Genomic DNA, 16,218 nt, shown 5'->3' with positions numbered 1-16,218 from the left:
AGCTTCATCGTTACCTCTCCATCTCTCGATCTCTGCTAGTGCTAGTATTTTCTATCGTAATCGTTGCCTTTCCGTCACCACCAGTGACGTCGAACATGGAAAAAGAAAACTCTTGCCCTTCAACGTCGCTTCTCGGCAGGGCAAAGAAAGGCGACTAGTTTCTAGACTTGGTTTTTTTTATCTTGTTTATTTTCATAGGAGAGGTTTGTCTTCAGTTAACGAAAACAATTTTTTAACATTGACATTTGAGGTTATTTTCGTTCATTTTGTTGCATAGTTGTCCCATGTGAAATTTGAAATTTGTTGCTATAGATTTCTGCGAAAACTAAATAGAATCGACCATTTGTTCTGCGAGTTGAGTTGGTCAAAAGGTAGTTGAGCAATTCTCTACCAAAACCGGAAATGGATTTTATTTGTATTTTTTTGATTTGGCTCAAACTTTGTGGGGGCCTTCCCTATGACCAAATAAGCTAGCTGCTGTCCATACAAAAATGGTATGTAAATATTCAAACAGCTGCAACTTTTGATTGAATTTTCTGATCAATTTGGTGTCTTTGGCAAAGTTGTAGGTATTGTTGAGGACTATTGAGAAAAAAATTGATACACGGAAAAAAAATTGCAGATTTTTTAATCAACTTTTGTTTAACTCAAACGCAATTTCCCAAAATATGTATTTTTTGATTATCGAGATTTTTTGATATGTTTTAGGGGACAAAAATCCGCAACTTTTGAGCCATAGATAAATATGGTCAAAAAATCTGCCGCCGAGTTATGATTTTTTGAAAAAATAGTGATTTTTGAAAAAAAAATCGAAGTTTAATGCCAAAACAAATTTGACATTATTTTTTAATGCAAAATTGAATTTGCAATCGAAAAGTACTTTACAGATTTTTTGATAAAGGTCCCCTTTTTAAGATATAGCCACCGAAAGTTTGATTTGAACTAGCATTTTAATTGGGCGTAATATTCAATGTTTGGCCCTTTTAAAATCCTCAACAATACCTACAACTTTACCGAAGACACCAAATTGATCAGAAAATTCACTCAAAAGTTACAGCTGTTTGAATATTTGCATACCAATATATTTGAACGCATTTTACACAAGTTCAGATGGTTCGCAATCATTAGTTTAAATAAAAATTAAGATTTGACGAAAACTAAAAAGTTAGCGAAAAAACTTTTTGCGGTACTGTACGAAAATTTTCAAAAATTCAAACGATTTTTCTATTAACCCAAACATGCAAATAATGATTCTAAACGCAATAAAATGCATAAGAATTATTTTGATAAAATATTTTTTTGCCCTTTGATTTTTCAGACTTTGAAGGGCGAAGGAGGGGCAGGGAGAGGGTGACAAAAACTTTAAATAAAATTTGTACCAGCCTAATGCAAAATTTTGTGGTAAAAAGTCATTTCAAAACTGGGTAAAGTATTTCACGAAAAAAAAATATGAAAAAAATATTTTTTTAAGCATATTTACGTGCATATTTTAGGCTTAGTGTATTTTTTTCATGCCCAAAAAGCAAATTTAATGGGACCACAATTTTCGAACACAAAAAATCAAGGAAATTTCACGGAATTCACGAAAAATAGCAGTATAAAAAAAGATATTGTGTCAAAAATACAAACAGTATTCTTCAACATTTTTTATATAAAATTTCGAATGAATTTTTGACAACCGTAACACCAAAATTTATTATTATGAGATGACTTAAAAAAAAACTTTTTATAAGCAAATAACCAGAGCGAAAATTTATAGAGTTCCAGTACTCTGGAATGAAAATAAAAAAAAACATTGTAACATAAATACAATAATAAATTTATCTTATAAATATAATTTATCCCTTTTTGAAGATTTTTTTTTTTTCAAAATATAAAAGATTCATACAAAAATTAAAATCAGCCAATTTTGCATTATTAAGCTGCGCTTCAATGAGAAATGCAACTTGTATTTTTTTTAATATGATTTGATTTTTTTTTTTCACAAGACCATTAAGGCCGTTGCAAATATTTTTTGAAGTTTATGTCCCTCGACTCTGGTTGTGGTCAAGGGAGGGGGGGGGGGGCAAAAAATTATAAAAATTGAAATTACAAGCCATGGTCTCAACATTTGAATGAAAAAAGTGTTTTAAAATGCATTTTACACCTGCCCAGTTGTTTTGCAATCGTTAGTTTTCAAAATATAAAAGTATTGAAAAGATTTTTTTTTCACAGAAATTTTTTTTAAAAAAAAACCGTTAAAAACGGTCAAGGAGCCAAAAAAAACATTTTTAAATGGTAAAATTTTTAGTCCAAAAAATCAAGCGAAAATTTGTGAACTGACTTCAATACAGTGCTTTGATTTTTTAACAGTCAAAGAACGGCAATTTTCGACATCCTGAAAAATTAAAATAAAATCCGGAAAAAAACATTTTAATGATAAAACTACATTCAGAAATTTTTGAATATGCTAACATGAGCATGAGCATGAGCATGAGCATGAGAGACCACCCATGGTTGTCCTTCTCCGTTGCTGAACAGGACCGTAATATTCTATCAATACAACCGGTCATACGCTTCAACGATCTAATGGTGTTTCCCTTATCAACAGCATGTATGAATGCGCTGAAAAGATAAAACATCAAGATCATCAAAACTAGATCTGGAGCAAATAGGTAACAGTCGTTGGCCACCAACGGCGCCCGCCATGTCAGTTTGTAGATCTCGGGGGATTGGGACGGGAATGTTAGTTAGCACAGGTTGCTACCAAGGGTGGGTTCTATACGATATCCACACCCCCACGTGTGCCGGAAAAACTACTTCTACTTGGGATTTTGTTAGTGGGTAAAGGTAATGGCCAGGATTCATCATAGAGGATGATGATGCGACCCAAATCAATACATTTTGTTTAATAGTGTGATGGATTATGAATTCTCAAGGCAAACAGTCGGATGATGCGGATGAGACTATTCCCGGTTATTTGGTGTTGATTTAGATTAAATGATTCAATCTTAGACAGCCGGCTGTGGAAAGATAAAACCAAATAATATTCGAAAAAGCGAAAACGCAAAACCGCCCGGATAGAAAAACAAACGCAATCGGGGGGACAACAAAGACGGAAATGGCAACGAAATTCTGGCGTGATGACCGCGACCCGCACCGTTCAACTTCCCGAACGCAACTGTCAAACTCCGCGAAACCGCCCGGATAGAAAAACAAACGCAATCGGGGGGACAACAAAGACGGAAACGGCAACGAAATTCTGGCGTGATGACCGCGACCCGCACCGTTCAACTTCAAGAACGCAACTCTCAGAAATTTTTGAATATGCTAACATATGCAGAAACATATCAACATAATTTATGCATATTTTGAAACTTTGTGCATAATTTTTTTTTTTCAAAACTGGCTGAGAATTAAAAAATTGGGGTTTTTGTTTTTAAAAGAAAAAATTACCGGTCCAAATATTTCAAAATACTTGGATACAGATAATCGAAAATTCTTAAGTATTTTAAGTACCAAATTTCACGCGTTCTGCGAAATCGTGAAAATTCACTAACCCTTCTTATTTTACATTGCCAGTCAACAAAATTGTTTGTAAGTTTGCGTGGCTTTTATTAAAAATATTAAAAATAAATCAAATCATCATTAATTTTTACGCACAAAACAGAGAGACCTCTTGTTACGCAAATGTATAACGATTTTTTTATATTTCTTCGATTTCTCTAGGACTTAAAATCATTCTTGCAAGGATAACAAAGGGATTTGTAGATCTGCATACGACAAACAAATTGCCAATTTGAATAAAAAGTAATCTTCTTTGCTTAAAACCTACAAACAAAATTTAAGGATTAACGGTGCAAACCAAAATTTAAATAATAGTTTCATAAAAGTAAGTTAAAAATATTCATCAGAACAGACATGTATTCTTAGAAATTTTACCTTTTTAATTCCAGTTGATAAAATTTTGCCTACTTTTTTGAAAATAAATATGCCTACTTTTTTGAAAATAATTTTATTTTAAAACATACATTTGTTTTTAAAAAATGCATATAAATTTTAAGATTCTTCAAGAAATTGTTCCATTTTATATTTGAAATAAAAAAAAACTAGTAAAACAAAAATATTTTTCTCCAATCCCAACTACAGCACAGGGGAGAGCTACGCGCTGTGACGCGCAAAGAATTGCAACTTTCGATTTTCCTTTTCGATTTTCCCCGCCCTGCCCACGCTCCCGACCACTCTTCCGCATAATCTGTTATTGTCACCGATTGAAAGGAAAAGTGTTTCCCTCGGCGACGGCGACATACATGGGCGAGCTCTACTCAATAGTTTTCCCTTCTCCGCGCAGAGTTTCGCAGTGTCTTGTCTCTTGCTGTGTGATTATGCTTACCTCCATCGTCATCATCATCTTGGTCGTCGTCGTCGTCGTTGTACAATTAATCAGATGATAATGAAATGCGCATCTCTGAGCGACCATGAAGTCTTGCGCGACAAGGGAGCTTTCAAACGCTGATACTGCTACACTGGTGTTGTGTGATAATGTTCATCCAAGTTTCCCCCTTTCTCTTCTTCTCTTTTTTGTTGATGTGGTTGTTGTCAGTCTTCATCGAGTATGCTGTTTAGTGATAAGCTAATATCTCGTTAGTCACATAGACTGCTTTTAATTGTCCCTTAAGCCCCCCTCGCGAAATCGACTTCAAGAAAGATGGAAAGTTTTCATCTCGTCGTCGCGGTCGGTCACGTCTCAGGTTGTTGTTGTTGTTGTTGCAACTGTGACATCACGTTCTGGCTGTAACTTCCTCGAAATTTCGCTAATCTTTTTCTCTGATGAAATCATTTCGATTTGACTGAAGGTCATGAGTGATAGATTTTTATTGCCATGTAGGACTAATTATAGTAGGCGGCCTTCGTGGCGCAATCGGTTAGCGCGTTCGGCTGTTAACCGAAAGGTTGGTGGTTCGAGTCCACCCGGGGGCGCGAGTTTTTTTTTTTGGATTGTAATTATACCAAGAGTTGAACATGACTTTCTCATTAGATGATTTATTCAACTTGCTCTTATTCCCAAAATTGTAGCATTATGAAACTAACAAATTTCTTCTTCTTTCTCTTTTCAGGTACGATTTAAATATGACATAATTTTCTTGGATTTCGACATCTATGGTAATTATAAATTTATGTTAAATTCACAGTTTATTTAAGAGTTACCATCATAAATTTCTATTTCCTTTTATCATACCAAATTGGTAGAATAATCAAATCTAGAGTTTTTTTTTTGTAAAGGTCTTATAAGCTATTGTCTTTCAAATGTTTATAAAACCTATTCAAAAAACGTTACTTAATCTACCCTTAGGTGGTTGGTGCCTTCCTCACATTTAAAATGTATTGCTATCCAAAATAACGCGGACCTTTAAGTGTTCTATCAATTTGACTCATTATTCATTCATTCAGATTGGGTAGTCAGATCTTCATATTTTAGGGCACTTATGTGCCGGCCTCCAAAAAGTGCATAAATAACACTTAAGTGCTTATAACTGTTGATAGGGTTGTCAGATTTTCAATGTTTTGGACGCGTTGGAAAGGTCTTTTGATTACCTGTTCAACGACAGGTCGCATGATAGATCCGGACAACGTTTTCATCATGATATCTGAGATCCGGCTTCCAAAAAGTACATAAATAACACTTAAGTGCTAATAACTTTTGATAGGGTTATCAGATCTTCAATGTCTTGGATGCGTTGGAAAGGTCTTTTAAACACCTTTCTAAAAATGTATATTATGCCCGGTTTTCTTACAAAAACCACCCTTTTTACAATCTTCCGGACTTTTGTTAAAATCGTTTTTTTAGCATAACTTTTGAAGTACTTAACTAAACTGCATAATTTTTAATAGCGACTTATGGGACCCCAAGACGGATCGAATGACGCCAAAACGGACAAAATCGGTTAAGCCAATGTTGAGATAATCGAGTGACAATTTTTTGATCAACATCCCACCACACACACAGACATTTGCTCAAAATTTGATTCTGAGTCGATAGGTATACATGAAGGTGGGTCTAGGAGGTCTAATTGAGAAGTTCAGTTTTCGAGTGATTTTATAGCCTTTCCTCAGTAAGGTGAGGAAGGCAAAAACTCTAGGAATAGGTATTACTTTAATTTCATTCGGGATTTTGAGCTGATTCCTTTTCAATTTTGTTTTTGTATCAAACCATGATCACGCTTGCAAATTGAAATCATAATGATTTGGCAAACAAAAAGACTACTTTGTCAGAAGTGGGATTCGAACCCACGCCTTCAGAGAAGACTACGACCTGAACGTAGCGCCTTAGACCGCTCGGCCATCCTGACTTGTACTATTATAATGATTTCATTGCCACTCTTGGACGTTCATTTGAACTGTTTTCTTAACTTACTTTTCCACCGTTTTTTACGTTTTCTACCTTCTTCAACGCGTTAGCTCATCAATAAGCACATGACTTGGTGTTTATTTTTGTCGGCTTCTTAACCCTTCAAGTCCCAAGTATTTTATTTGAAAACAACAAAAAAATCGACAAAATTTTTAATTATGATTTTTGTAACCAAGTTATGATAAAAATTAAATTGTTGAATTTTCTAGTTAAGGAATTTTAATGAAAACTTCAGGTCCTTCAGGGGTAACCCGATGTGAAATGTGAACAACAGTGACGGGCCAGTGGGGCCCCCGTGATGAAACGCCTCCCACCCGATGAGGGCGAGTCAAGTGTGCGTTGGGCCTGGCCCTACGCAGACAGTTTCAACGCGCTGCTGGGAGAGAGATAAGCTGGCACAATCTAAGCCAAGGTTTGATCTACTTCTGGAACTGTAAACAGTAAGCCCTCTTGGAACGTGCGTGGGGAGTTGGGTAATCAGTATGGGGAGGTGGAAACTACTGTCGGCGGCTTATCAGTAGTGGTGAAGAATGCGATAAGTCGAAGGTGCGAGCTGTTTTCCGGCTGTCAACGGTAGTGATTGCTCAATGCAATAACATGTGCGTTATGCAAATCAAATATAAAAGCTTCAATAAAAGATCAAACATTAGCTTCTTAACATGATAACGAAAATGCGCGACAACTTAAAAAAAATTGCTTGAATTTTATATATATTAAGAGAAAACAAAAAAACCAGATTTGTGCAATAAAGTTGAGGCAGATCCCACTAAACTGTGTACAACATAGGAATGTAGTGTTATCAGTAAGCAAAACAAACGATAAGACAGGTACCAGAACGAGGTTTCCGCAAGACATAAAAATAAGCAATCCACTGTTGAGCTAGTTTCTAAATCGTGCCGTAATCTACCGGTTGATTGATGTATGGTGGGTGATAATTTCCGCATCGAATGGTGATCGAGTGCAAGTGCTAAATCGTCACGATCGTGCCATGTTGACGCATGTTGATTGTAGAATAAGTTGAGTTCGGGATGCCATTTTATGCAGCTTTCATTGTATGGTATAATGGTATCATTGTCTCACCTTTTGACCTTTACTGATCCCCAACACTCGATTCCGCACCACAGATAATCAACAAAAACCGAAAGAACTGCAATGTTGCAGGCATAACAAAACTTCATGTTTTAAATCCAATTTCCAAAAAATTAAATAAAATGTATCATAAAATGCTGTTACAGTTATGCTAATGATTAAAAATAAAAAAATGTAAATTTCCTAAATAAAAAAAATTATCTAGAGCCTGTGATCTATTTCAATCTGTGGGGCAAAAATTTGAACCCAATGCGCAGTGGTCCAGATCGCAAAATTAAGTGGAAAATGGATTTTCGGAAAAATGGTAGAGTTTTGGAGCACCCATGCAATTGAAAAGGGGCAAACTTTTGGTTTTATTGAATCACGATTAGGGTGGTTTTTAAAATCTAACTTTTCAGGTTTTTTTTGGGATTTTTTTGTCTTCTAGAAAGTTGTTAGGCTTGTCAATCTAAGCAACTTTGTCGAAGACACCAAAATTTTATCTCGTAATCTACGCCTTCTACGACCAAATTTATAGAAAGCATCTGAGCAAACCAGTGAGCAAACCTGTGAGCAAACCTTCAAAAATCAGTTTTTTGAACGTGGCAATTCAGGGGTAATTTTTAGAGAGAAGTGATCTTCGGGGCTCTTTTAGAGTTCTAAAAAACTAACATTTTTTGACAAGTCAATTATTTAAGGCTCAAAAGTTACAGCCATTTTAAGGTAAAAAAGATGCAAACTTAAAACGCAAATATCTCGATTAGGCGTAAATTTGGTTGTAGAAGGCGTGGATTACGAGATAAAATTTTGGTGTTTTCGACAAAGTTGCTTAGATTGACAAGCCTTATAACTTTCTAGAGGACAAAAAAAATCCCATTTTTTCCTGTAAAGTAAGATTTTCAAAACGCCCTAATCGTGAACCACCCTAATTTTCAACCAAACCAAGACTTGCCCCTTTTCATTTACAACAGAAAATCAATTTTTCACTTAATTTCGCTTTGTCCATTTTGCAATATCCTGTTACTGAGGGGCGGTACGACACCTTTATTTTTTGAACATTCGACATAAATGTGTTTTTCAACAATTTGCAGCTGGAAAAGATTTTTTTTTTCAAAGGAACTTTTGTTTAAAATTGGTCGCCGGATTAAATGATTCAAAATTACGAAAAAAAAACTCATTTTCATTTTTAAAAAATACAGAAATAGTTTTTGAACCTTTACCATTTTTTGTTACTCGACTGTCAAATATCATTGAGCGGAAGGGAAATCTAACATTCTTTTTGAATTTGAAAATTGGCAACAAAATAAAAAAAAATCAGGCCTGTTTTTTTAATAAAAAGTTACACAATGACGCTATAAGCAAATGCAAAAAATCATAAATTTTGACCATTTGTACCGATCTGTGATTCAAATTTGAAACTTTGTAAAAAGATTTAAAAAGCTTCATTTTATTTAAAATGCTCAAATAAGCGTTATACAATGTATTCTGAATAATTTACAATCGTTTTTACATGTTTTTTCAACGAATTTTTTAGTTTGGTCAGTAATTTTATTTTGCCCCCTTATTTTTTTAGGGAATTTTTGAAGGGAGGAAGGATAAAATTTGCAGTAGCCTAACCCAGAGATTTAAATTCTTTATTTAGAACAAACAACATCATTTCAAATTTCATGTTTTTTAAATTTTGCTGGGTTATTTTTACAGTGATTTATAAACATAAAGGATTTGCTTGTAACAATCACGAATTATTGTGATTTTTCAACAAAAAAATGGTTTAATGATATTAATTATTCCATGTGAGGCCGTTGCAAATATTTTTCTAAGTTTATGTCCCCCCCCCCCCCCTTTAATATTGGTCTGAAAAATCAGGGGACAAAAAAAAATCGCCAAAAAACTTCTAAATTTCCATGAAAATAGAAGTATAAACAACTGCAAACAATCTAAAATGCATTTTTCTGCATTGATAATCATATTTAGAATTTTTGGGCTTGTTAAAAAAAAATCATTTTTATGAAATTGCAATTTTTCGCAAAAAATATGATTATCGTCAATACTTAGATATTTTGGAAACTAATGATTGCAAAACAACTGGACAGGTGTATAATGCATTTTTAAACACTTTTTGCATTCAAATGTTGAAATCATGGCTCGAAAATTAAAATTTTTAAACCTTTTTTATTTTTTTGCCCCCCTCGATTTTGGTCAGAGGCGAGGACATAAACTTCAAAAAAAATTGGAAAAAAAATGTTGAGTCATCCCTACTCAATATGTCAAAAGAGTAAGCAATAATTTTGGTTTTGGCCATATTATGCTTTGAAATACTTTGTTGCGACTTAAAAGCAAATGGTTTATGATTATATATCAGAAAAATTCGAAAAACAATCAAAAAATCGAAACGTGACTGGGAAATTATGCAAAACAGCATAAATGCGAAAGAAAATTAATAGAGTTTGTTAAATAGTCCCAACATAATAAAAATATATACAAAAACAATAATGAAAAGCATAAATATGAGAAGAATAGTTTTTCGTTCTACAATGGTTAACTGATTCATCTGAAAGATTAATTATTAAATGAAAAGCGAAAGATAAAAAATCAATACAAATACAGTAATTTGTAGAATACAAGTTTTTTTAAATTTTTTTCTCTGATAATGAGATAAAATTGAATTTCTTTTTTCAAGTTTTTTCAATTTGTTTTCTCTGATAATGAGATAAAATTGAATTTGTTTAAAAGGATTATATATTTTGAATTAATTATTAAATATTTTCAAATAAGCTCCTAACGACAAAAAATACTTCTGCAATTGTTACTAGATCAAAATTAAACTTTAGATTGATAATTTTTTAGCAATTTATGCTGTTGGCTCAACATGAGCAAGAGACTTAACACAAATATTTCATAAATATATATTTTTTTAAATAAGTGGTGAAAGTATCAATCGTCTAATTCACCACTTTTTTGCGCGCATCAATCGATTAATTCGAAAGCTTTTCCTGCCTCAAATGTGACCATAAAACATAGATTCGGGAAATCACGAAGACAAAAACCGCCACCACCTGCCATCAGCATTGGGTCACAGTCCAGTCGGATACGTCGCTTTCACAACCGGCGTCGCCGTCGACCAGAGGGCGCCCATAACGGTCAATAAAGGCAAAACAAACGTAACCTAGATTTTTTTTGTCACTTGAGGCGATATGCTGTGGAGGGCCCCTTCGTTAATCGATATCAGGGCTTCGGAAGGGGCTCTGCCTCTGCGGCGTGGTGGGAAAGTCAATATCTCAAGGTCTTTCGAGTTGATAGACAGATTAGTGAAGAGTTTCCTCAGTATTATGTGTGTGGGTTTAAGGGCTTGTGCAATTACGGATAGATGGTGCAATTGGACCTTTGGCCTAAGTGGAAGCAAACAATATTGGGACATGTGTGTACATATTCAGTGGCAGGAGTTTGAATAATAAATCAACTAATTTAATTTATTTCATCAGGTTTTACGTGATATTTATGACGGAAACTTTCATGGGTTGGATATTCCAGTATTAAATTGCATGCACAATAAAATCATTCCCACTGTAATCTGGCCTTGATGTTGATGAGGAGGATAATGCGAATAATGTAAATAAACCTAGTTTATTAAGAGAATTCAGTATCTACAATTACTCTTGAACGAGTAAACAAGTTACAAAAATCCACCCAAAACAGCCGTTATAGCTTTCGGTTCAAGGCAAGTCATCGAACCAATGTGCCAAAATAGCTACCTCGGTGCACGAAACGCGGTACCACTTTTCCAAAACAATCTCCCAAATCTCGGCACGGCTCGGCGACCCCCCCGCAGTAAAAACACACCACCAGATATTGCCAAAATGCCGGCCCGCACGCCGAATCAATTGCTAAAGCTTTTCCTTCTCCCGTGAGCTTTCGACTGCGTGAGTTGTTTTGACGAATGCACTTCTTTTTCTAAACATTGCCCGGCCCCGAAGGACCTTGAAGTGAATCGACCGGATCGTGCGGTAATTCTCCAGCGAATCGGCTTCTGAAATATACAGTTTTGATCGACTATGACATTTCTTTAAAAAAAAAATCACAACTCGATATTTTTGAAGTTGATGTCTGTAAACGCTTCATTTTTGTAATGGTATGATAGATTTGAGCTCCCTGAACACGCTCCATTCAACACAATTGAATTTTAGTGAATTTCCCGTTTGTAAATAAAATTGTAAATTGTCTTACGCAACCATGCGCACCCACTCAAACTTTGATTCTCCAGAGAGCTGCCCTGTGGCAAGTTCGCATTCTCCACCGAGTCGTGCGCGCCGCGATTTCGGCACGTTGCGAAAGCTCCAAACTCAGCGAACCACGGGGGCACTTGCCATTCATTCCGTTCAATCCGACAAACGGCACCACCACTTCTGCAAGCTCCCTGCAACGATTTCCCTCATCCGCCTCGTGCAACTCCACGCCGCGGAGATCTGCTGGTGACCGCAATTCAAAACAAAGCGTTCAAAGACAACAACCGCCGAAAAAAAAGCCAACAGAACCAAACGACCTTCCCTCGGCGGAGTGCGTTGAACTGGCGATCTTTCCACCTAGGCTAGGCTCCAAAAAAACTTCCAACGCACCACCGCGAGAGTCCGTAAACGCGGGAGTGTTGCAACACGCAACTTCTGCGCCATCAACACGGTTGATGGCTGATGATGCGGCAGATTTGGATGGATCTTCAACTTAGGAGGAGAACGCAGGGGTAGAGGTAGTAATTTTGCATCAGTCAGTATGTCAAGCGGCCACTTTTCCAATTGTTTTTACTACGCGGGCAGCGCCGAAACGAACCGGTTGGACAGTGGGAATCTGGTGGTCACAAAATTTAACTTTAAAACATTAATTCAAATTTTTTTCTTTAATTTTTCTTCTAAGTGAACTCTATTTATGTTTTGCAATCCAACCTGGTGAATCAACAAAGCTTAAAGGACCACTTAGAAACGCTGGAAATTTCACAATATTGATCAGCTGTACACAAATCATTGTCAAATTACTTTCTCAGCAATATCTAAGCCGTTTTACGAAAGACCAATCATTCATTCTCAAACAGAATGTTCAAGTATACAGTTATCCTGCTTGCCATTTGGGCAATGTTCAAGTTTCAAACAATCGATGGATATTATCAAATTAGTGATTGCTCACTTCCGGACCGGTCCAACTGTACATGGCCCGAGCTTGTTAGGTTTGAATATTACATTGCTGCCGAGCAATTTGCGCCTAAAATTGACAATCCCGATCACCTGTTCAATTTGATTCACTCTCCTGAAAAGAATTGCATAGATGTAGTAATAAGTAAATCTACCACCCCATTTGGTAAATTTGAATTGATTTTAGAATTGATGTGCGCTTCATCACCTTATAATTCTTACCAGTTAAACTTTGACCTTAGTTTCCGTTACACCAACAACCGATTAACAGTTTCCTGTTTCACACGTAATACTCGAACAACTTTGCATGGATCCAACTGTGGCCACTTTGTCCACGAGCAGTTAAGGCTGACATTTCTGGAAAATGGCAACCAGCTCCTGATTGAAGATCTGTCCGATAAAGTTCCGGTGGGAACGTGGATCATGCTGCAGAAGAGAATCGGATATCGCTTTAGCAAAAAATGTATCTGTTCGAATCTTGGCTCGTATTGGGATGAGAAAAAGTTTTGTTTGGTTGGAGTGAAAAGCAATCATCAATGAGACACTTCAGGTTTTTAATTTGCAATGTTTTTTGTACTGCACTTTTTTTTTCTAACGTTGTCCAAAATATGATATCAACCCGACATTTACAGCCTGCTAATAAAATTCAACACGATACCTGCAAATCATCGCGGTTTTGAAACTGCTTTCAAATAAAATTTAAAAGCAATGCAATAGTTTTCTTAAATAGTATTTAAATTTCATTAAAAAAAACCACATGTTAAAAAACAACTAAAAAACTTTTTATAATTGTTTATTTTGAGTAGAAAAATAATAAATTTGATGATGAAATCTGTAAAAATATACCTTTGCGTTAATGCCAGTCTCCAAGCGAAAATGTTTGTTATTTTTTCCTTTAAGGGGTTACATACATGCAGAAAATCTAAAAAAATCACGATTTTCAATCGCTTCTGACGGTTTCATTAAGATATTTCATGATTAAATTGCGATTATCCGAAGGCCTTGGCAAAATTTCACTTCGGATAATCGAAACTTCGGATACTAAAACCACGAAAAAAATGTTTTTTTTTCGCTTTTTTTTTGATTGTTGAGTTTAAGTATGACCCCTTAACTACTCTAAAATAATTTAAAATTTTTAAATCCAAGATGGCGGCCAAAATAGCGGTGATGAAATATTGAAAAAATGCATTTTTTAATTTTATTGACAATCAACCATCAAAGCATCAGTGGAATACTTCCAACCATTCTTGCAGATGAGAAAAGAAAAGAGATCTCGATGATAATTTTCCTGAAAGAAACCAGTTTGTACAACAAAATTTTAACCATTTTTCCCAAGACATGAATGCCACAAAAGTGGTAAAATGTCTAAAAAAAAACGAGTTGATTTACGGGTGCCACGATATCTCGGGATGGGATGGACCAAATTTGCTGAAATTTGGGGTGAAGACTCTCAAGATATATTTCGTGTGCATGACGAAGCTGATTTTTAAATTTTACTTTAAAAAAATACAAAAATCAAGAACTTCTTGGTATAAAAACCAAACAATATTTTTTATCTTTTTCCAAATTAAGTTTTTTAAAATCGGTCTTCGTCATGCACACGGGACCAGTTTAACGAGTCTTCACCAAAATTTTGAGCCGATGTGGTGTTGATATATCGTGGCACCCGTTTTTAAAACTGCTATCTTCAAATATTGTGATTTCGGAAATAAATCGAAAAAAAAGCGCGAGTCATTTCCGTTTTGCGATGTTATTTTATGTTGTTTCTTTCCTTAGTGTATCTCAAATGTCACTCTCGAAACCAAAACAAAATTTCGCCGCGGCACCAAACTGAAATGTCGCGAGTGGGGTAGCGAAGCGACTAGCGCCGCGACCAACAAGAATCACAGAACTTACCCCAAAATCTGTCGAAATTTGTCGGAATGGCTGTGGATTCGAAGGACCATGGCATGAAATGCAGCCTGAAAAGGATGTTGGCGGTGCTTTTAGGATTAATCAGGGTAACTTGGTATCCGGATAAGGTCAGTTCTTATGGGACGTAACGAGGCCAGATAGCACCTCTCCTTCTGAATCTAGAAATCAATTGAAATTCAAAATATAACCCCTCTAAACGGTTCGTGTGGTATTTTGAGCTCCTAATTTATCGGAACATGAGATTCTAATCAATAATTTGAATATTTCGGTGTCACTTCTCCTAAAATCAGCGTAGAATCTTCAATTTATACTTCAACAATTCAAACAATTCCAAGCAATCAAAACAAAACAAGCTACCACACTGATTCAAAACCGCCTATACATGTATGACAGATATTTCGCGACAAAAAATCGTCGCGAGAGTTAAACTCGCTCAATTCGGTTTAGTGCCGCGGCGACAATAGCTATATCTCGGCAATGCTACTACCAAATGTCTTCAAATTTGTTTTGTTAATGAATGAAAATTTATACTTAAATTCCCAGAAATTAGATTTGAAAAAAAGTTTTAGTGTTTGCACATATCAACCCTTGACATTTTTACCAATTAACATGTATGTAACTCCTTAATTTACTACTACACAGCAGAATCAAACTTTCACTCGCAGTCGCTAACGTCATGATTCGAAATCCGGACACTTAGTAGCATATCATTTTTGTTATAGCTGGCAAAAAATCATGTAATAAGTTGGAAATGTAGAAATATCATCAGGTTGTAGTATAAACAGTCAGTTTCAAGAAAATGCATGCAAAATATGTCTTTTCTCACAATTTTTCATCAGAATTTTAAAATTAAGATGACTTGTTGTGCTTCGAATCACGGACACTGATAAAAGCTGATTCGAAATCCGGACACTTTTGCTTCGAATTCCGGACACTCGATTTTACTTATGAATCGCACAAATTTGGACTGAAATGTTAGTGAATGGCATTCTTTAGGTCTCAAATAAGCTGTTAACATCAAAACAATCGATAGTTTACATAAAAATTTGCTAGAATTTAAGGAAATCGTAACCAAAAATTTCTGCTTTGCCTTCCCGGTGCTTCGAATGCCTATGAAATATTTCAAGTGAAATGTTTCGCATTTTTGGTAAACTTATAATTTTATTGTATTTAATTGTTTTGGCATTAACTACAGCGTTCAAAAAAACTTTAAATGAAAGTTGATGTTGGAATTCATCAAATAACACAGTTTTGGCATTCATGATGCGAACTTATATTCAAATAATTGATAAAACAAAATGAAGTGTCCGGGTTTCGAAGCGTCCGGGAATTCGAATCATGACGTTATATAAAACGGAATAAATTGATCTGGGTGGAACCAACAAGCAAGTAAGAAAAATAAAAAACTGATTTTTATTTAATCAAGTGTACTAAATTACCGGCTCAGGTACAGCCATGATATACAGACAAATCTGTATTTTACAGATTTTTCGAACCAAAAATCCCAAAAATTGGTATGTACAGATTATTTTAAATTGATTATCTTTAAACAATTTCAACAATTTAGCAATTGAATCATGCTATAATATGATTAAAAAGCTGAAATCTGCTGTTAAAATTTTCAAAATGTCTTGTATGGCTTCAAATTTGACATGATACAGATAAAATACA

At 35.2% G+C, this 16,218-nt stretch overlaps 2 non-coding genes across 2 annotated transcripts; one reads left to right on the top strand and one right to left on the bottom strand.

The window, feature by feature from the left end:
* The first annotated feature begins 4,885 nt into the window (after positions 1-4,885).
* On the top strand, positions 4,886-4,959 carry Trnan-guu (transfer RNA asparagine (anticodon GUU)). The gene has a single exon. It is a non-coding gene; the product is annotated as a tRNA-Asn (tRNA).
* A 1,287-nt stretch (positions 4,960-6,246) lies between these two features.
* Trnal-cag (transfer RNA leucine (anticodon CAG)) lies at positions 6,247-6,329 on the bottom strand. Its single transcript has one exon. It is a non-coding gene; the product is annotated as a tRNA-Leu (tRNA).
* Positions 6,330-16,218: the final 9,889 nt, after the last annotated feature.

This window comes from Culex pipiens, chromosome 3 (assembly GCF_016801865.2).
Source record: "Culex pipiens pallens isolate TS chromosome 3, TS_CPP_V2, whole genome shotgun sequence".
Classification (NCBI taxonomy): Eukaryota; Metazoa; Arthropoda; class Insecta; order Diptera; family Culicidae; genus Culex; species Culex pipiens.
Note: the sequence above shows the minus strand (reverse complement) of the source record. Positions and strands in the feature narration are given on the sequence as shown.